The 19112-nt window shown below is 52.3% G+C and overlaps 1 protein-coding gene and 7 non-coding genes across 8 annotated transcripts in view; 1 reads left to right on the plus strand and 7 right to left on the minus strand.

Moving 5' to 3' along the window:
- Positions 1-19112, minus strand: part of LOC142820483 (butyrophilin subfamily 1 member A1-like) — a 646031-nt gene that overhangs the window by 200875 nt on the left and 426044 nt on the right. The gene's annotated exons all lie outside the window — the stretch shown is intronic.
- On the minus strand, positions 11-82 carry TRNAE-CUC (transfer RNA glutamic acid (anticodon CUC)). The gene has a single exon. It is a non-coding gene; the product is annotated as a tRNA-Glu (tRNA).
- TRNAI-AAU (transfer RNA isoleucine (anticodon AAU)) lies at positions 2273-2346 on the minus strand. The gene has a single exon. It is a non-coding gene; the product is annotated as a tRNA-Ile (tRNA).
- Positions 8081-8153, minus strand: TRNAV-AAC (transfer RNA valine (anticodon AAC)). Its single transcript has one exon. It is a non-coding gene; the product is annotated as a tRNA-Val (tRNA).
- Positions 8575-8647, minus strand: TRNAK-CUU (transfer RNA lysine (anticodon CUU)). Its single transcript has one exon. It is a non-coding gene; the product is annotated as a tRNA-Lys (tRNA).
- TRNAQ-UUG (transfer RNA glutamine (anticodon UUG)) lies at positions 9459-9530 on the minus strand. The gene has a single exon. It is a non-coding gene; the product is annotated as a tRNA-Gln (tRNA).
- TRNAE-UUC (transfer RNA glutamic acid (anticodon UUC)) lies at positions 12889-12960 on the plus strand. The gene has a single exon. It is a non-coding gene; the product is annotated as a tRNA-Glu (tRNA).
- Positions 14262-14334, minus strand: TRNAR-UCG (transfer RNA arginine (anticodon UCG)). The gene has a single exon. It is a non-coding gene; the product is annotated as a tRNA-Arg (tRNA).

Below are 19112 nucleotides of genomic sequence, written 5' to 3' on the forward strand. Positions count from 1 at the left end.
ACAGGCTGGTTTCCCTGACTGGGAATCGAACCCAGGCCACAGCAGTGAGAGTGCTGGATCCTAACCACTAGACCATCAGGGACACATGAAACTTGCCTTTTTGCTCACCTACACTAGCCTTTCACAGGCCATTTTCTGTCCACTTCAGGATGGGGTGGCAGGTCCATTCTCCCTTGCCCAGAGGCGACAAGAACAGAAACCAAACAGAACATCAAAGCAGCCAGACTGAGTCATGTGAGTTGTCCAACTAGCCCAGGATCCTGTCTCATGACAGCAGCCAATTTCATTGTCCGGAGGGAATCCTCAGGACAGACAGTTATTAAGTGATCCCTCCTGTCGCCCATTCCCAGCTTCTAGAATACACCAGCTAGGGACACCTGCCCTGTCCATCCTGGTTAAATGCCATTGATTGACCTTTCCTGCATTCAATATTCCAGTTCTATTTTGGACCTTCTTGTAGATTTCACCTTCACAACATCCTCTGGCAAGGAGTTCCACTGGGCGCAAAAATGTTTCCTTTTAGTTTATTTTTAACTTGGTTTCTGTGCTCCCTGGGGCCCTTTCACACACAAGGGCTTTCTCTGCAGTGTGCTGGGGGGAGAAATCCCTGAGCCAGTGACACAGACTGACCTGGGCGCAGGCCAACAAGGGGGGTTTCAGTGAAGCTACATGCAAATGGATCCATCTAGTAACCACTGCCAGCCACACGCACAAGGGAGGGGACTTTATCCAAGAAAGCAAGGACTCTGAGGGAGGGTTGGAAGTGAAGGGGGTTAATCAGATGGACGGGAGTTTCCAGTGCTGGGCTGTGGCTAAGATGGATGCGGGGATGTCACAGGGCACTAGCACAGCAAGGGGACCAGAGAGGGCCCTGCTGCACCGAGAGACATGGCAAAGCCTGGGATTGAACCAGGGACCTTTAAACATTTCATCTTAGGCTCCCCCCACTGAGCTACCCATAAACCCCTCTAGCTGGTTATTAACTGTCCGGGATGTTTGGCAGCCGTGTCACAAACATGATGCCGTCGTGCCCGGCCCAGGAAGGCGAGACTGGTGTTTCTTGCCACCTGCAGTTTGACTGGCTCCTCCCCCCATTCCTGCCTTAGCTCCCGGGCTGACCTGGCAGCTGAAGTGGTCGGGGGCCCAGCAGCCTGGGCAGAGAGTCGGGTGGCCAGACCCTGGTGGCAAGAGTCTTGGTGCTACTTGTTTCCCTGCCCCCTCTGGTGCCCTCACTCCTCACCCGCAGCCCCTGCTGCCTGCCTGGGTCCCTGTGCTGTGTCAGACGCTCAATGAACCCTCCTGTTTCACACGGGCTGGGAGTGGCTCTGGGCTAGGGAACAGGGCTGTGTCATTCCCTGTGGGAGCGGGAGGCCCCCAGAGCCCAGAGCGAGTGGACTCCCCACGGGGCGCACGGTGAGAGACAGGGGGCTGGCGGCTCAGGGAGGGGCGATCCCAGGAGGCAGAGGGCACCTGTGACTCTGGGCTGGCGGCTGACACTCTGCTCCTTGCTTCCCTCCCGCTGCTTCACCTCCCAGGGCTTCTTTCTCCTTCCCTGTCCATAGCAGGCAGCTGCACAAAGGCAAGTCACCAAACCAGACACCCCTGTGGCCAGCATGGGGCTTGCACCCACGACCTGGGCGTTATCAGCATCAAGCTCTAAACAGCTGAGCCAGCAGCCCACGAGGGGCCCTTTGGGAAAGACCCCACAGGCAGCTGCAGGGACGTCTCTGCCGCTGCCACGAGCTCGTCTCTGATGGGGCCACGGGCGACTCACTGAGATGTGGGCTGGCTAGTGCAGAAGTCAGAGGAGCAGGAGCCTGGGTGGGTTCAGGGGGGCCTTGAGCAGGAGCAGGTTTTGGGGGAGGGGCTGCTGGGCCACTGAAGCAGGTGACCAGGTGGTTGGCAGCAGCGCTGTGGGCTGGGCACATGGTCCCAGTCTCCTGGACATATGGAGCTTCCCTCTGCGGCTTGGGCTGGAGAAGCCATGGGCCAGCCACTGCAGCAGCAGGAATTTGGGATCAGGGAGCAGGTCACCCCACTGGGGACAATGGAGGGAAGAGAAGAGTTTTCCCTGCCATTAGGGGAAAGCTGGCCAGACCCTTTAAACCACTGGGTCTGTGCAGGATGGATCCTCCTCCTACCAGTTCTCTGGCCTCAGTCCTGCAAAGCTCTCAGCCTTTTGCCTGTTTCTGCTTCCCTGTCCATAGCAGGCAGCTAAAGTGTATGTCCAGGGGGGGAGAGGGGTGAGTAGTCACTGCAGCAAACAACCTTGTGGCCAACATGGGGCTTGAACCCATGACCTTGGCATTATTAGCACCACGCTCTAACCAACTGAGCTAGCTGGCCTTCAGGAATTGAGTTCACAAATGGCCCTTTCAGAAAGGCACCTCGTCTCTGACAGGGCCACTAGCAACTCACTGTTATGTGGGGTCACTAGTCCAGATGCTTTCAGGTTTGGTCAAGGTGGCTGGCGGCCGGCATGGCACACTGAGACCCACGGTAAAGAAGCAGCCGGAATCTCCTGCTGCCAGCACCTTGCCTCCCAGCTTCTTCCCTGTCGGCAGCAGCCGCAGCCCCTTTTGGCCACTGGGAAGGGAGGCAGGAATGGGGCCAAGTAGCGAGTCAGGCTGAGGGGGGCAGGCAAAGCTCATCTTGTCTTGCAGGGCCACTGGCAACAGCTTCTCTCTTGTGCGCTGCTGCTGAGGAGAAAAACACCCTGAGAGGGACCAGAAAGAACAATTTAAAAGATTGTTGGGGGGGGGGCACCTGCTAGCGCCAGGGGGGCAAGAGTCAGAGCCTGGCAGCTCCTGGGGACCACAAAAGAGACCACAAGGGTAAGCAGCAAGCTCCAGGCAGGTTAAGTTTTAGGGCCCAGCCCATCTCAGCCAGGCAGACCATAGCATCAGACTCCCAGCAGGAGGCTCTGGGGAGCCTGCAGATAAGGAGCCCAAAGCTCATAAAGTTGGAGGGTTTTGCAGCAACCAGCCCAACCCCAGCAAGTCCCACAGAGATTTGAACTTGGATCACATGATTCAGAGCTCTGAGTGCTGCCTCTTACACCATCGCTACATCTAGACTGGCATGTTTTTCCGGAAATGCTTTTAACAGAAAAGTTTTGCATTAAAAGCATTTTCAGAAAAGAGCGTCTAGATTGGCAGGACACTTTTCCGCAAAATCACTTTTTGCGGAAAAGCGTCCGTGGCCAATCTAGATGCGCTTTTCTGCAAAAAAGCCCCGATCACCATTTTCTTGATTGAGGCTTTTTTGCAAAAAAGAAATCTCTGCTGTCTACACTGGCCCTTTTGCGCAAAAAGTAGGAAGTCAGCGCTTTTGCAGAAATTCAAGTGGCCAGTGTAAACAGCTGGCAAGTTTTTCTGGAAAAGCAGCTGATTTTCCGGAAAAACTGGTCCGTCGAGACACAGCCCATGGGCCCTACATGAGCCAGCAGTGATTCAATTAGGCTGAACTGGAGCTCTAGCTCATGGCCACTCGGACCAGCTTTGCTTGTTTTCCTTCCACCCAGAGCCCCCTTCTTCTCCTGGGCTGCAAGGAGCCTCCCTGGGATGCCCTGAGACAGGCACAGGGCTCTGCCTCCCCATAAGCAGCCCCACCCCACCCAACTGGCTTTGGCAGAACAAAGCGGAGGGGGCGGGGCTAGCTAGACTGCTCCCTTCTTACACACTTCAAAATGCCCGTTCCTAAACAGGACTGTGTAGCCTAAAAGATAAGGCATCTGACTTTGAATCAGAAGACTGAGGGTTTGAGTCCCTTTACAGTTATATTGACTTTGCGTGTGGGTCTGGGTGTCTTATGCTTGGAATGGTTCTCTGTAACAATGTGTGTCCATTAGAAGTCCTCTAGCTATTTGGCAGATCTAAACTAAAGCAGACTGCAGAGCAGCAGCAATTAACTGTAGAGACTGGGCTCCCCTTCCATCTAAATGGCATTTCAATAGGGTCACACTAGGCTGTGACCAGGGGGTCTGATCCTATTGACCCCCACTGTCACCAAGTAAGAAACAGATCTAAGGTTGGGTAGAGAGAACTTAGTTAACAGCACTTTGTCTGGCAAAACACTGCTTAGCAATAGTTGTGTTTGTGCAATTGGCATTCTATGATTATTGTCCTCACTTTCCTATTGTTTGTCTGTGTGATCGCTGTCTGGTTTGTAACTGTTTCTGTCGGCTGTATCATTAATTTTGCTGGGGGAAAATCAACAAAGGCAGTGGAGTATGATTGGTTAGGTAAATCATAATAGTATGTTATCTTTGGTTAGTAACATTATACTAAAATAATTGGTTAAGCAGGACTAAATTATCACTATCTAAACAGGGAAACGAGAAGGAGACCAGGAAGAAGAAGGAAAAGGGGAGAAGAGAAGAGGAAGAAGGAGGGAAAGGGAAAGGAAGGAAGAAGACCAAGGAGGAGGAGGGAGACCTGGAAGCAGAACTCACCTCCAAGGCAGCCTCAGACCAGAGCGGCCAGGACCCCTCTGCATGACTGTTGAAATGGTTTGCTGTGTGAATTCTGTCAGGTGACGTCAGGCCTGGGCACTGGAATTATTTACCAGTTTCCCTGAGCTACTAAGACTCAGAGCTGTGATGGCCAAGTGGTTGAGTGGTTAAGGTGTTGGACTTGAAATCCAATAGGGTTTCCCTGTGCAGGTTCAAATCCTGCTCACAGTGAGGCCTGTGTTTTGGTCACACCCCTTCCTAGGGCAACATGGTACCCAAACTCTGAGACTCTTGAGAAGAAGGTGCCTGACCCATCAGAAGGGACACCTGGGCTATGTCTACACTTGTAGCTTCTTGCATGAGTAATATGCAAATGAGGCTAAGTGTGGAATATTGCTGAGCCTTGTTTGCATAGCTAATAAGCCACCACTTTTTTCAGAAAAGACTCTTGCACAAGAAGGAGCGTCTACACTGCCCCTTCTTGCACAAGAAAAACTCTCCTGTGCAATGCAATTACACCTATTACTTTTCACTAAACCCCATTATCAGACTACCCAGTGCACATTCCTACCTTCCTTTGTGCACACAACATACCTGGGACTCTAATTACTGGCCACCTGCCTTTCACACAGATCACTGATGCTTGTGACTTTCAAGTACATTCACATGGCAGCTGTTTAAACATAAGGTGCTTCTATTCCACCATCAGCACCAGAGTCCATGAGTTAAGGAAGGGCACCACCCAGCATCAGGCTCGAACCCATGACCCTAAGATTAAGAGTCTCATGCTCTACCAACTGAGCTAGCCAGACTGCATGCAAAAAGGTTCCTAATATCCCATCTCAGGGTAACAGGAGGCAAGTGTTCTCCACTGCCTGACTCAAGGCTCTTTCTTGCCCATAATGTGGGGTTCTGGTCTGTGGAGAGGTTTGAACTCGAACCCCACTCCCGACACACCCACTTCTTTCCCCACAAGGAACGGCTCCATTTCTATCTCTCCAGGGACAGGAGAAGGGCTCTGGCCTGTTCTCTGCAAAATGCTCAGCCTGTTTCATTTTCTGCAGGAACGAGTGGGATCCATGCGCCCTGTTCCCCAGTGAGAGGTATGTGTCCTCTTCCCCCCTTTCCACAGACACAGCGGGACAGGGGGCTATGAGGCCCCTTCCTATCTGGCCTCCCACAAAGCTGGGGTGAAAAGCTGCTAGATCCCAGCCCTCCTGGGCCAAGCCATGGTAGCAGGATTCACTCCCATCTTCTCCTGCCTGTGCCCTGGTGCTAAGGTGCCGGCCCCTTTCCTGCTGCCCCAACTCTTATTCCCACAATGCACTTTGTGCAGGGGCCATTGGTCTTTGTAAAAAGGTGCGTGGCTGGGAGCCAGGACTCAGGACGCTTCCCCAAATCGCCGCTCTGACCCGCTCACACTGTCTGGCTGCCTCCAGCACAGGCTGAGCTCAGGGGCCAGGTGGGTGACCTGCCCTGCAGCTGTGATGGCATCAGGCCCTTCCCGCCGGCCTGCTCCATCTGGAGATGGAGCTCCAGTGGCCTCAGACACCCAGCAAGAGAAACAAAACATCTCTTATTGAGCCTCAGGGGATGGAAGTCAAAGCACCTGAACCTTTTAACAACCAGCTAAGTCTCAGTAGGTCCCACTGAGATTTGAACTCAGATTGCAGGATGCAGAGTCCTGAGTGCTGTTCCTTACACTATAGGATGAGTGGTGGGAAAATGCAGTGGGCACCTCTGACTCTCAGCTCTCAGGCTGGCCTCTGCTCTCCTGGCTCCCTCCAGCTGCTTCATCTCCCCGGACTCCCTGTAAGAAATGTGTCACTTTCACCCCTGGGAGCAGCTCAGCCATGCAAAGGGGCTGCCTGGGGCAGGACATGAGCCCTGGAGGGCAGGGGTGGGTGTGGCAGTGACATCACAAGGGCCTTTTGCAGCCCCTCAGCTTATTGGCTAAAGGAGTTTGGGAGGTGGTGACCTCACAGAGAGTTCATGACAATGGCCAGGTGGGACAAGCTGCAGGGCAGGGGCCATCTCAGAGCCCCCCCCCCCCCCCCCCCCCATGGCTTTGCTGCAGGGAGTCTCCTTGAGAGTTGCCCTTGAGGCCTTTTCGGAGCCTTCTCCTTTCCCACGACTAACTGACCTAGATGACAGACGTCGCTGTGGAGAAGGGAAGAGCCTCCAAGAAGGCCTCTGTAAATGCAGCAGGGGAATTAGCTCAAGTGGTAGAGCGCTTGCTTAGCATGCGAGAGGCAGTGGGATCGATGCCCACATTCTCCAACTGTGGCTCAGCTCTTATCCCTTACTTTTACTGTCAGGGGCTCAGTGGCCCCCTCCCTCTTCCTACCTGGCTCCCCTTTCTTTACCACCAGCAATTGCCATGCTGCAAAGCAGAGAGTGGAGATATCAGGCTCTGTGGTGCAATGGAAAGCATGTTGGACTTTTAAGCTGCAACAAAATACAGGACTATGTAGCACTTTAAAGACTAACAAGATGGTTTATTAGATGATGAGCTTTTGTGGGCCAGACCCACTTCCTCAGATCAAATAGTGGAAGAAAATTGTCACAACCATACAATGGATACAATTAAAAAAACCGAACACATATGAAAAGGAGAAATCAAATTTCAGAACAGAACGGGTATGCGGGGGGGGGGGGGAAGGTAAATGTCTGTGAGCTAATGATATTAGAGGTGATAATTGGGGAAGCTATCTTTGTAATGGGTAAGATAACTAGAGTCTTTGTTAGGACCCCGCCGTAAAGTGTCGAATTTTAGCATGAATAACAGTTCAGAGGATTCCCTTTAAAGTGCAGTTTTAAAAGGCTTTTGAAGCAGGAGGCAGGTAATTAAGTCATTGAGATAATGTCCTTTCTGAGTTAAAATGGCAAGAAACTGTTTTTTTTCTGTATTTTGTTTCAGCTACCCTAGACTAACATGGCTACTTTTCTATCACTCTTTTAAGCTGCAGTGATTCATGTGAGCCCAGCTAGACATTCAAAGTTTGTGGGTTCAAGTCCCACGAGTGTCACTTTAGCTGCTTTCTCATTTCCAGGGCGCAGCTTTTACAGAACAGGCAATCCTTAGGGTGAAACTGGGGTGGGCTTGAGTCCAGACAGTTCCCAGCAGACCCCAGTGAGGATGGAGGGAAGGGCTGGCTCTTGCGGTTGGGGCTGGGAGTTGTTCTGAAAGGCTTCAGGTGCCATTAGATCGTTTTATCCCTCCCTGTCTCCTCCCAGTGCTGAGCAACACTCAGGCTATGTCTGCCCTACACTGCTCTTCTGGGAAAAGCTACGCACATTTCAAAACCCAATTTGTGCAGCTTTTTCTTCTGCTTTTTTTGGGGGGGGCGGGGGGAAGAGGCTTTTCTGACATTTGGCCTGTTACACTGGGCAAGTCACACAAGGGAGGCAGCAGGCAGAGCACCAGCCTCCCAGGGCAGGGGAGGCCAAGGCACAAGCAGCTGCCTGGCCTAACTTATCTGGCTTCCCCAGGTTGGCACCCAGGGGCATTATCAGCTGACGTTGCCCTCCCCCTCCCCCTCCCCGATCACATGAGCATTGGGCTCATCAACAGGCTGGTCAGCAGCAGCTGCAGTTACCTGGGCACTGCAATAAGAGAAGACCCTGTGTTCCTGCCTGGCTTTGAACCAGGAACCTTTTGCATGTTAGGCAAACGTGATAACCACTACACCACAGAAACACATTTCAAGGGATGGAACTTGTCTGACTGTTCTGTTTCTGGCTCTTTCTAACACCCTGCTCTGTGGGGGAGAGGGATGCTCCTTGTGAACACTCCACCTCTTGTTCTCAGGGAAGCGACTAATTTCCTCACCAGCCCCTTGAGATTTGTAGCTCAAAGCTGGAGCTGCTGTGGCAGGAGGTGAAGCTACAGAAGCTGATGGGGGACAATCAGTGGGCGGAGGCTTATTTTTTCTCCCCCCTGGGCTGATGTGGCTAGAACTGAGGAGAAGAAAATCCTCTTCCCTTCTCCTCAGAAGATGGAAATTGCAGTTTGTTCTTCTAAAGCTGGACCCCAGGACTAGACTTTTTCTTTCTAAAACCTTGGTGAAAACTGAGACCCAATTGCTCGCAGGCTGAGAATGTGAGTTAAGGAAAGGCACCACCCAGCATGGGGCTTGAACCCATGACCCTGAGATTAAGAGTCTCATGTTCTACCAACTGAGCTAGCCAGGCTGCATGCAGAAAGTTTCCTAATATCCCATCTCAGTGTAACAGGAGCCAAGTGTTCTCCACTGCCTGACTCAAGGCTCTTTCTTGCCCCTAATGTGGGGTTCTGGTCTGTGGAGAGGTTTGAATTCGAACCCCACTCCCGACACACCCACTTCTTTCCCCACAAGGAACGGACCCATTTCCATCTCTCCAGGGACAGGAGAAGGGCTCTGGCCTGTTCTCTGCAAAATGCTCAGCCTGTTTCATTTTCTGCAGGAACGAGTGGGATCCATGCGCCCTGTTCCCCAGTGAGAGGTGTGTGTCCTCTTCCCCCCTTTCCACAGACACAGCAGGCCAGGGGGCTATGAGCCACCAGTGGCCCCTTCCTACTTGGCCTCCCACAAAGCTGGGGTGAAAAGCTGCTAGACCCCAGAGATAGCAGGAATCACTCCCATCTTCTCCTGCCCGTGCCCTGGTACTGAGGGGCCAGCCCCTTTCCTGCTGCCCCAACTCTTATTCCCACAATGCACTTTGTGCAGGGGCCTTTGGTCTTTCTGCCAAGGTGCGTGGCTGGCAGCCAGGACTCAGGACCCTTCCCCCAATCCCTCCTCTGACCCGCTCACATTGTCTGGTTGCCTCCAGCACTGGCTGGGCAGGTGACCTGACCAACAGCTGTGAGAGCATCAGGCACCTGACCACAACTCTCATCAGTCTGGGGACCAAGCTCCATTGGGCCTCTGACACCCAGCACAGGAGTAAAACTGCCTCTGGGGAACCTCAGGACAAGGAATGTAAAACCTACAGAGCACAAGGAGCTCACAGCAACCAGCCCAGCAGGTCCCACTGAGACTTGAACTCAGATTGCAGGATTCAAAGTCCTGAGTGCTGCCCCTTACACCATGGGACCTACATATGCAGCTTTTGCTGGGGACCTGGGACATTCAGGTCTCAGGCTGGCCTCTGCTCTCCTGGCTTCCCACCAAGGCTATGTCTACACTCGCGGCTTCTTGTGCGAGTAATATGCAAATGAGGCTAAGCATGGAATCTCGCTGACCCTCATTTGCATACCTAACGAGCCACCATTTTTTTCAGAAGAGGCTTTTGTGCAAGAATGAGTTACATCTATTACTTTTCAGGAAGAACGGCATTGCGTAAGAGGGTTTTTCTTGCGCAAGAAGGGGCAGTGTAGATGCTCTTTCTTGCGCCAGGGCCTCTTCTGAAAAAAATGGTGGCCCATTAGGTACGCAGATGAGGGTCAGCGAGATTCCATGCTTAGCCTCATTTGCATATTACTCGCGCAAGAAGCCGGGAGTGTAGACATAGCCCAACAGTTTCATCTCTCAGGGCTCTCTGGCTACATCTCCACGGCACATTTATTTTGGAATAAGCTATTCTTGAACAGTGATTTCAAAATAGCACGTCTACACTGCAGGGAAACTTCAGAATGAGTCCGAGTCAGGCTCCGCTAATGTAGACGAGTTATCTCGATTTAGAGCCCTGGTAGAAATAACTTAGAATGGGCCTAGGGAGGAGCCATTTTGAAATAGCGGAAGTGGAGCATCTCCACAAGCATTATTCTGAAATAGCTAATTGGGAATAGGTGTTATTCTTTGTAGAATTAGGTTTACAGAAGTTGGAATAAGCCATCTATTACTTCAGATGATTTCACATTAACGGAATTGCTGCACAGACTTTGGCATTGTTATTCTAAACGGCCATTATTCCAAAATAACTTTTCTGTGCAGACAGAACCTGTGTCCTGCCCCAGCTCTGCTGCGTTCTGGACAAATTCCTCGTTAGGGTCCATCTCAGTCTGGGGTCAGTGAGAGTCCATCCCACCTGAGATGTGTGTTACACAAAAGCCTTGTGTTCCCTGCCTAGTGTTCAATACGGGCTGCAGGGATCTGCTTTGTGTGGGGTTGTAGCTCAGTGGCAGAGTGTTTGACTGCAGATCAAGTGGTGCTTGGTTCAAATTCAAGTGCTCACTTAGGAAATCTTCCTTGAATAAACATTTACCTCTCCAGTTCTATTGCCTCCTGGATTTCTGTTGTATGTGGACTCTTTAAATGAATACAAACCATTAAAGTTTTCTGGCACCAATACACATAAACCAGGCAAACCCATCCCTCAGCTGGAACCAGCTCAAACCCGCTGTGTGTCTGGTTTGCATTTCCAGCAATTCAACAAGGGTGTGATGTAGATGTCCATTGGCTCTCCGTGGGCTGGGCTGTGCAGAAGAACAAGAACCACACTCAGCTGGGGAGGACGGGCTGCCATCAACCTTCTGGAGTTCGATTTAGTGAGTCCAACTAAGACCAGAGAGAACCTGACTAGCGGCCAGAAGTCTGCTCTTGCTGCCTTTGGTCCTGCTGTGAGGACATGGCCAAGCTCAACTGCAGGAAGCTGCCTCCAGCTACATAAGGAGGGATGGCAGGGAGAGCAGACACATTGGCCAGGCACCACTGGGGGCTGCCTCCCTCACCTCCCCCACACCCAGCAGCTGCTTGGCCAGCTCAGTCATGGGGCTGCTCTCTGGGACTTCTCTCCCAGCTCCTCCACCTGTTGCCATTGCCCATCCCAAGGGAGGGGGGACGAGAGTCACTCTCCACGGTCGCAGGAGCTGCAGAGGTGGCACTTGCAGGGTCTCTGGGCACTGACACCCCCAGGGAATCACAAGGGCACTTGGCGCTGGCTCACCTGTCCCAGCAATTGCAGTCAGAGCCCTGCCTTGCCAGTGCCAGGCACAGCAGCCTCTCAGGGGTTAGGTTGGAGTCCCCAGGCTGGGGCCCGGCCTCCTTCAGTTTGGTCCCTTCCTGAGGCCACAAAACTGACAACAGAGAATTCCTTTGCCCCACAGCAATCTCTGTTGGCCAAAGGCTTAGCATCCGAATATTTGCCCAAGTTTAAGTGCAGTGGCAGAAACCCTTTTAAAGTGTGTTTCTGTGGTGTAGTGGTTATCACATTAGCCTAACATGCAAGAGGTCCCTGGTTCAAAGCCAGGTAGAAACACAGGGTCTGCTCTTATTGCGGTTCTCCTGGGTGCCCACAAGGCAGTTCCAGGGTCTGCCCCTGGTGCAGGGCTGGGCGGCCTGTGTGCTGGTTTTCAGGAGCATGTGGGAGACAGTGAAACAGGTTAAGTTGAGATGGGAGGAGGCAGGGCTGGGGCTGAGACTTCTCAGAGATGCCTTGCCTTGGACCAGGTCATTGCGGCCACACAGTCCAGGACCAACCCTGCAAGTGCCACTACTGTGGCTGTTCACCTTTGGGGCAGTGTGGCTGGTGCTTTTGCCGCACGGGGACACAAAACTACATAATGTCCCGCCTCATGCCCAGTCCCCAGCCACCTCGTTCTCCTGGCTTTCTTACCACCCAACATCCCCCGCTTCCTTTGACACCCTCCCTTGTTCCTACTCCCCCACCCTGCTCCTTCAGCCACGTTCCTTCTGCTCCCTCTCTCCTGGCCACACACGGCTCCTTGGCGCTTCTCAAGCCAGGCCCTGCAAGGAGCCACCAGGGCAGGAACCAGCCCTTGGAGCTCGGCTTGCACCAGATCTGGTAGTTTCCCAGCACATCTCACGTGAGAAGAGGTGACTTGTTCCCCTTCCTTCTGACCTTACGTCTCCGCTCCATTCAAAAGTCTCTGCTGCCTCGGGACCCGCCTCCTCAGGGCGCTGCCCCTCTGCCACTGGGCTGGGAGTGGGAGACTCCACAGTCTCTGCACTTGGGCTGGGAAGTCTCACGGGGACTCATCTGTTGATGGCGTTAGTCAGCCCGATGGCCAGCCGGATCCTGGGCGAGAGAATGAAACTGGCAAGTAACCAAATTAAAAATAAACTAAAAGGCAGCATTTTTGCGCCCAGTGGAACTCCTTGCCAGAGGATCTTGTGAAGGTGAAATCTACAAGAAGGTCCAAAACAGAACTGGATAATTTAATGCAGGAAAGGTCAATCAGTGGCATTTAACCAGGAGGGACAGGGCAGGTGTCCCAAGCTGGTGTATTCTAGAAGCTAGGAATGGGCGACAGGAGGCAGCACTTAATTGTCTGTTCTGAGGATTCCCACTGGGCAATGAAATTGGCTGCTGTCATGAGACAGGATCCTGGGCTAGTTGGGCAACTGGCATGGCCCTGTCTGGCTGTTCTGATGTTCTGTTTGGTTTCTGTTCTTGTCCCCTCTGGGCAATGGAAAATGGACCCTCGTCCTGAAGGGGACAGAAAGTGGCCTGTGAAAGGCTAATGTAAGTAAGGAAAGATGGTTACTCATGTGTCCCTGAGGATCTAGTGGTTAGGATTCAGCACTTTCACTGCTGTGGGCTGGGTTCAATTCCCAGTCAGGGAAACCAGTCTTAACTTCCATGACAACTCCCCACTCATTCATCTTACCTCATTGTTCCAGCAGCTGTGACCCAAGAGGTTCACTCAGGGCTCATTTCCCAATGTCACCTACCACAGTATTCACACAGCAAACTGTAGTGCAGAGGAATTCTGGCTGTTCTGGTCTTAGGCTGCCTTGGAGGTGAGTTCTGCTTCAAGGTCTTCTCTCTTCCTTTCCCTTTTCCTTCCTCGTCTCTTCTCCCCTTTTCCTTCTTCTTGCTGGTCTCCTTCTTGGACCCCAGTTTATATAGAGAAACTCAATACTGCTTAGTTCTTCCTTAACCAATTATTTTAGTATAATTTCACTAACCAATCAGAACATACTGTAACAGAATTAGCTAACCAATCAAACCCCACCACCTTAGCTGATTTACACCCAGCAAAATCAATTATCTAGCAGACAGGAACAGATCCAAGCCAGACTATCACACTGACAAACAACACTACTCGAGGGGGTGGCAAAATGGAATCTGGAAGGCCAGACTCCTTCGTGCTCCGCCAGGACCATGCACGGGACGGGCAGCGCCCCAGGATCTGCATGCGCCCGGATCAGTCCCACTCCCCGCCGGCCAATTCTCTTCCCCCTGCTTCCCCCTGGACATTCCCGCTCACCCCACCCTCTGTCGGCCTGGCGGTTCTCCCCCACTTCTCCTCCTGATCTACCCCCTCCAGCCCTGCTGCCCACACCAGCCCTGCTTCCTCCCATCAGTTCTCCCCCCATCTTTCCCAGCCAGCCCCACTGCTCCTCCCTTCCCCCAGCCAGCTCTGCTTCCACCAGCAGAACCAGAGTAATCCAATAAACCCTGCGCCACCACATCATGTACTGAAAAGGGGCTCATTTATTTTCAGAAAGCCGACGCCATCTTTGGAATTTTGTATCCATATTCTCATTCCGGATGGTGAATGCACCAGGCTCTCTCCATTCCGACACATGGCAGCGCCTTAAACCTCACTGGCACTGGCAGGAGCAGGGATATTTAAAAGGCTTTTCAATGTTTATTCAGGATCTCTGTGCCTTGATCAGACCCCCTCCCTGCTGGTTGATGCTCCACCCACCCCAGGCCAGGCTGCCACTTCTCTCCTGGCACCACCAGTCCTGCTTTCACAAACCAGTAGCCCCCCTGCCCTGCAATATCCCCCATAGTTTAGACCTACTGAACAGCTACAGGCCTTCCAATGGGGTTATAGAAAAACCACATTGCCACATAGGACCTTTCCAGGGCAGCAACATCAGGATCCATGAGCACAGACAAAGGAAGGTAAATGCAACTGTGAAGGGACTCGAACCCTCAATCTTCTGATCCGAAGTCAGACGCCTTATCCATTAGGCCACACAGTCTTCACTTGCAGACAATTGGATTTCCTGCAATGTGTGGGTAGAGAAAAGTCTCCCTAATCCAGTGGTCCCCAACGTTTTGGGGATGCTGGGTGCCTGGGGGCAGGGCTGCTCACGCACCGCGCCTCCAAGGGCGGGGCCGCTCATGGGCCACGTGCCTGGGGGCGGGGCCAAGCATGCGCCACGCGCCCGGGGCCAGCACCGGATTGTGCCGCGACCCCGGAGCCAGGGCCGGCACCAGCATGTGCTGTGACCCCAGGCAGGGGCTTTCCAGGCACCGTGTGCCTGGGGCCGGCACCAGCATGTGCTGTGACCCCGGGCAGGGGCCACCCATGCTCCTGGGGCTGGCACCTGCCGCATGCCCGGGCCAGCCCAGATTGCTCCGCAGGCCACATAAATGGCCCAGCTGGCACCATGGCGCCTGCGGGCACCGCACTGGGGACCACGGCCCTAGTCCATCAGGTTTTATTATTTTCCTTGTTTGGGGGTTTAGAAATCACGTCTGAGCTGGTGAATTATTCTTATTGTGTGTAACTAAGAATTGCAGCCCAGGGATTTTTCCTGAGTCTATGTCACTTCATGGCTCTCCACCACCTAGGCTATCTCCATACTGCATCTCTCCTCCGCAAAAGCTCATGCAAATGTAGCACAGGTTAGCATATTGCCATGCTCATTTGCATAATTAATTGGGGTCCATTTTTGCACAAGAGGCTTTTGCACAAAAAGGAGCTGTGTAGACTGGGGATCTCCCTGCTTCCTGCTTCCCCTGGCTCTAGCCTGGCCCTGGGCCTCTTTCCTGCCAGCCCCAGGGGGCCAGGGAAATACAGGGGGCCATTCCAGAGTCTGGTTGGGGGCGGCGACCTGTCCATGCCGTGATGGGGGAGGGGAGAGTGTCACACGGCTTCTACTACAGCTGGTACTTAAGTAAAAACAAAACTTAAACAAGCAGCTGGGATGAGGGAGCTGGAGGGAGCCGGGAGAGCAGAGGCAGCCTGAGAGCTGAGAGTCCCAGGTGCCCACCAAAAACATCAGCTGTTTGTCCCATGCTGCAAGGGGCAGCGCTCAGGGCTCTGAACTTTGCAACCTGAGTTCAACTGTCAGTGGGATTTTCCTAGGCTGGTTGTTGCAAAACCCTCCTGCTTTAGGTTTCTTGTCCTCAGGCTGGTGAGAAGAGATTTTTGTGCCTTCTGCCGGGTGTCTAATGCCCACTGGGGCTCGGCCTCTCATCCAGCTGGCTCAGATGAGCTGGGACCATGAAACCCACCATCCTGGCTAGAGACGCAGGGGGCTGAGGTTGTGTTTCTCGCTGCTTCCCCTGATGCCCTCTGGTCCGGTCCCAGCAGCTGCCAGGCTCTGCCTATTGCCCCCTGGCCTCTGCTCACCCATCCATTGGGTGTGGAGCTATTGCCTTGGGCGTAGGAACAGTCTGGGAGAGGGAGCAGCACAAGTGAGAGGCTGGACCAAGATGCACTCGACCGGTTTGGTTCTTTTGGGTCTGCCCCTTCTGCACCCCTAGAGACATTGAAACAAAAAAAGACCCATGAGAAGAACCCAGCTAGTTATTTTACTTTTGCTGTGACGTGAATGGATCTAGCTCAGGGGTCCTTCTGCATGGGAAGTGCTCCTGGGTTCTTCTGCAATGCCACTCACTTGGGAGAGCACATGCCCTGACACTTGTAGATGGGCCAACATGGACAAACCAGCAGCACTCAGGTACCCTTCCATAGCTCAGCTGGGAGAGTGGTGGACTGTCCTGCGTGCTTCATAAGTGACCCTTAGGCTGCACTGAAATTGACAAAAAGTTTGTGGGTGTGAGCTGCTAATCACATTTCTTGGGCTGCACAGGCCTTGAGACCCCTCAGAGGCTGGAGGGAAATGGGGAATGGCTGCACCTTGGAATTCAAAGGTGTTGTCTGGTACCATAAATTCCAGTGAGGGCAGAGGGAAGGGCTGGTTCTTGGGGTTGGGGCTGGGAGTTGTTCTGAAAGGCTTCAGGTGCCATTAGATTGTTTTATCCCCCCCGTCTCCTACCAGTGCTGAGCAACACTCAGGCTATGTCTGCCCTACACTGCTCTTCTGGGAAAAGCTACGCAAATTTCAAAACCCAGTTTGTGCAGCTTTTTCTTCTGCTTTTTTTTGGGAGGGGGGGGGAAGAGTCACACAAGGAAGGCAGCAGGCAGAGCCAGCCCAATGCACCAGCTTCCCAGGGCAGGGGAGGCCAAGGCACAAGCAGCTGCCTGGCCTAATTTATCTGGCTTCCCCAGGTTGGCATCCAGGGGCATTATCAGCTGACGTTACCCCCCCCCCGTCACATGAGCGTTGGGCTCATCAACAGGCTGGTCAGCAGCAGCTGAAGTTACCTGGGCACCGCAATAAGAGAAGACCCCTTGTTCCTGCCTGGCTTTGAACCAGGGACCTTTTTTGTGTTAGGCAAACATGAGAACCACTACACCACAGAAACACATTTCAAGGGATGGTACTTGTCTGACTGTTCTGTTCCTAGCTCTTTCTAACACCCTGCTCTGCAGGGGAGGGGGATGCACCTTGTGAACACTCCATCTCTTGTTCTCAGGGAAGCGCCTAATTTCCTCACCAGCCCCTTGATATTTGTAGCTCAAAGCTGGAGCTGCTGTGGCAGGAGGTGAAGCTACAGAAGCTGACGGGGGACAATCAGCGGGCGGAGGGTTATTTTTTCTCCTCCCTGGGCTGATGTGGCGAGAACTGAAGAGAAGAAAATCCTCTTCCCTTCTCCTCAGAAGATGGAACTTGCAGTTGGTTCTCTCTTTGGTTCTACTAAAGCTGGACCCCAGGACTAGACTTTTCCTTTCTAAAACCCTGGTGAAAACTGAGAGCCAATTGCTCACAGGCTGAGAATGTGAGTTAAGGAAGGGCACAGCCCAGCATAGGGCTTGAACCCATGACTCTGAGATTAAGAATCTCATGCTCTACCAACTGAGCTAGCCAGGCTGAGTGTGAAAAAAATTCCTAATATCCCATCTCAGGGTAACAGGAGCCAAGTGTTCACTGCCTGACTCAAGGCTCTTTCTTGCCCCTAATGTGGGGTTCTGGTTTGTGGAGAGGTTTGAACTCGAACCCCACTCCCGACACACCCACTTCTTTCCCCACAAGGAACGGACCCATTTCCATCTCTCCAGGGACAGGAGAAGGGCTCAGCCTGTTTCATTTTCTGCAGGAACGAGCAGGATCCATGCGCCCTGTTCCCCAGTTAGAGGTATGTGTCCTCTTCCCCCCTTTCCACAGTCTAGACGTAGCCCCAGCGTGAGGTAAGAAATTGTCTCTCAGGAACCTAAGGGGAAGGAAGGCAAAGCAGTGGAAGTGGGAGGGTTTTGCAGCCAAACACTAGCAGGTCCCACTGAAATTTGTGCAGCCACAAATGGGATGTTAGAAATTATTTTTAAAGGCCTTGACAATAAGACAGTGACTATCATATTACATCTCTATAAATCCATGCTGTGCCCATAACTTGAGCACTGACTGGAAATGTGGTTGCCTTATCCCCCTCTCCTCCTGAAAAAAAAACATATCTTGGCATTGGAAACTTCAGACAAGCACAATAAAAATGATGAAAGGGTTGGATCAGCTGCCACATGAGGAGAGATTGGGACTGTTCATCTTAGAAAGATGGAGACAAAGTGGAAATAAAATAGAGGTCTATAAATCATGGCTGTTGCTGAGACTGTAAATAAGGAAAGGTATTATTCTTGTTCCCATAATAGAAGAACTAAGGATGCGCCGTGATATTAGCAGGTTGAAAACAAACAAAAGGAAGTATTGCTTCACACAACGCACAGTCAACCTGTGGAACTCCTTGCCAGAGGATGTTGTGAAGACCAGGACTATAAGGGCATGTGTATGCTTGGAAACTATTTTGAAATTGCTTAAATCAACATCATAACTTCCAGTCTAAGAAAATAGAAATAGTGTGTTCTCAGTATGGGGAAGCCTCAAATTTAGTCCAAGGCAGGCTCTGTTAATGTTCCTTCCTGGGGGCATGGAATTAAAAACAGAGAAGCAAGGCTGGGAGCAGCTGAAGCCAAGAGCCCTGATCTACTGTGTCAACAATCTCTGAGGTGGCATGAAATCCCCTCTCTAGTTTCTAAGGCTGAAATATCATTGTCTTTATGACGTCATTCCTGCCCTTTTGGTACGTCCTTTGATCTCTGACTGCAGATGTTTGCTTGCCAGAGATGGAGAGATGCCAAAATAGACTAAGGCTTCTGCTAAAGCCCAGGATTGGACCAGGGACCTTTAGCTCTTCAGTCTAACGTTCTCTTAACTGAACTACTTTAGCAATTGCTTCAAAGTTTCTGAGGCCCCCACTTATCTCAGGCATGTTTTTCTCCACAGCAGTGTACAGCCAAAATGCTGCTGCCTCTGGCCCTGCAAGGCAAGGTGAGCTTTGCTTCCCCCCTCAGCCTGACTTTCACTTGTCCCCATTCCTGCCTCGCTTCCCAGGGTGTCCCAGTGGCTGAAAGGGACTGCGGCTGCCAGTGCGGGGAAAGCAGATGGGCGGGGGCCGTGTTCTCTGTGAGATTTTCCATCCATGAGTGGAGTGAGTTTCATAATGTGCGCCACTAGTGAGGTTGTTTGGACTTGAGCGGATGTGAGCTACTGTGGTACCTGCCAGTTACTCACAAACAGCTTAGCTAAATATAGTTTTATAATTGTATAAAATACTAAAACAAGGGATGTCATTCCTGGCCTCTTGGTACAACCTTCAAACTCTGACTGCAGGGCTAGGTCTACACTGGCGGGTTCTT

This window comes from Pelodiscus sinensis, chromosome 19, assembly GCF_052426305.1.
Source record: "Pelodiscus sinensis isolate ZL-2025 chromosome 19, ASM5242630v1, whole genome shotgun sequence".
NCBI classification, from domain to species: Eukaryota; Metazoa; Chordata; order Testudines; family Trionychidae; genus Pelodiscus; species Pelodiscus sinensis.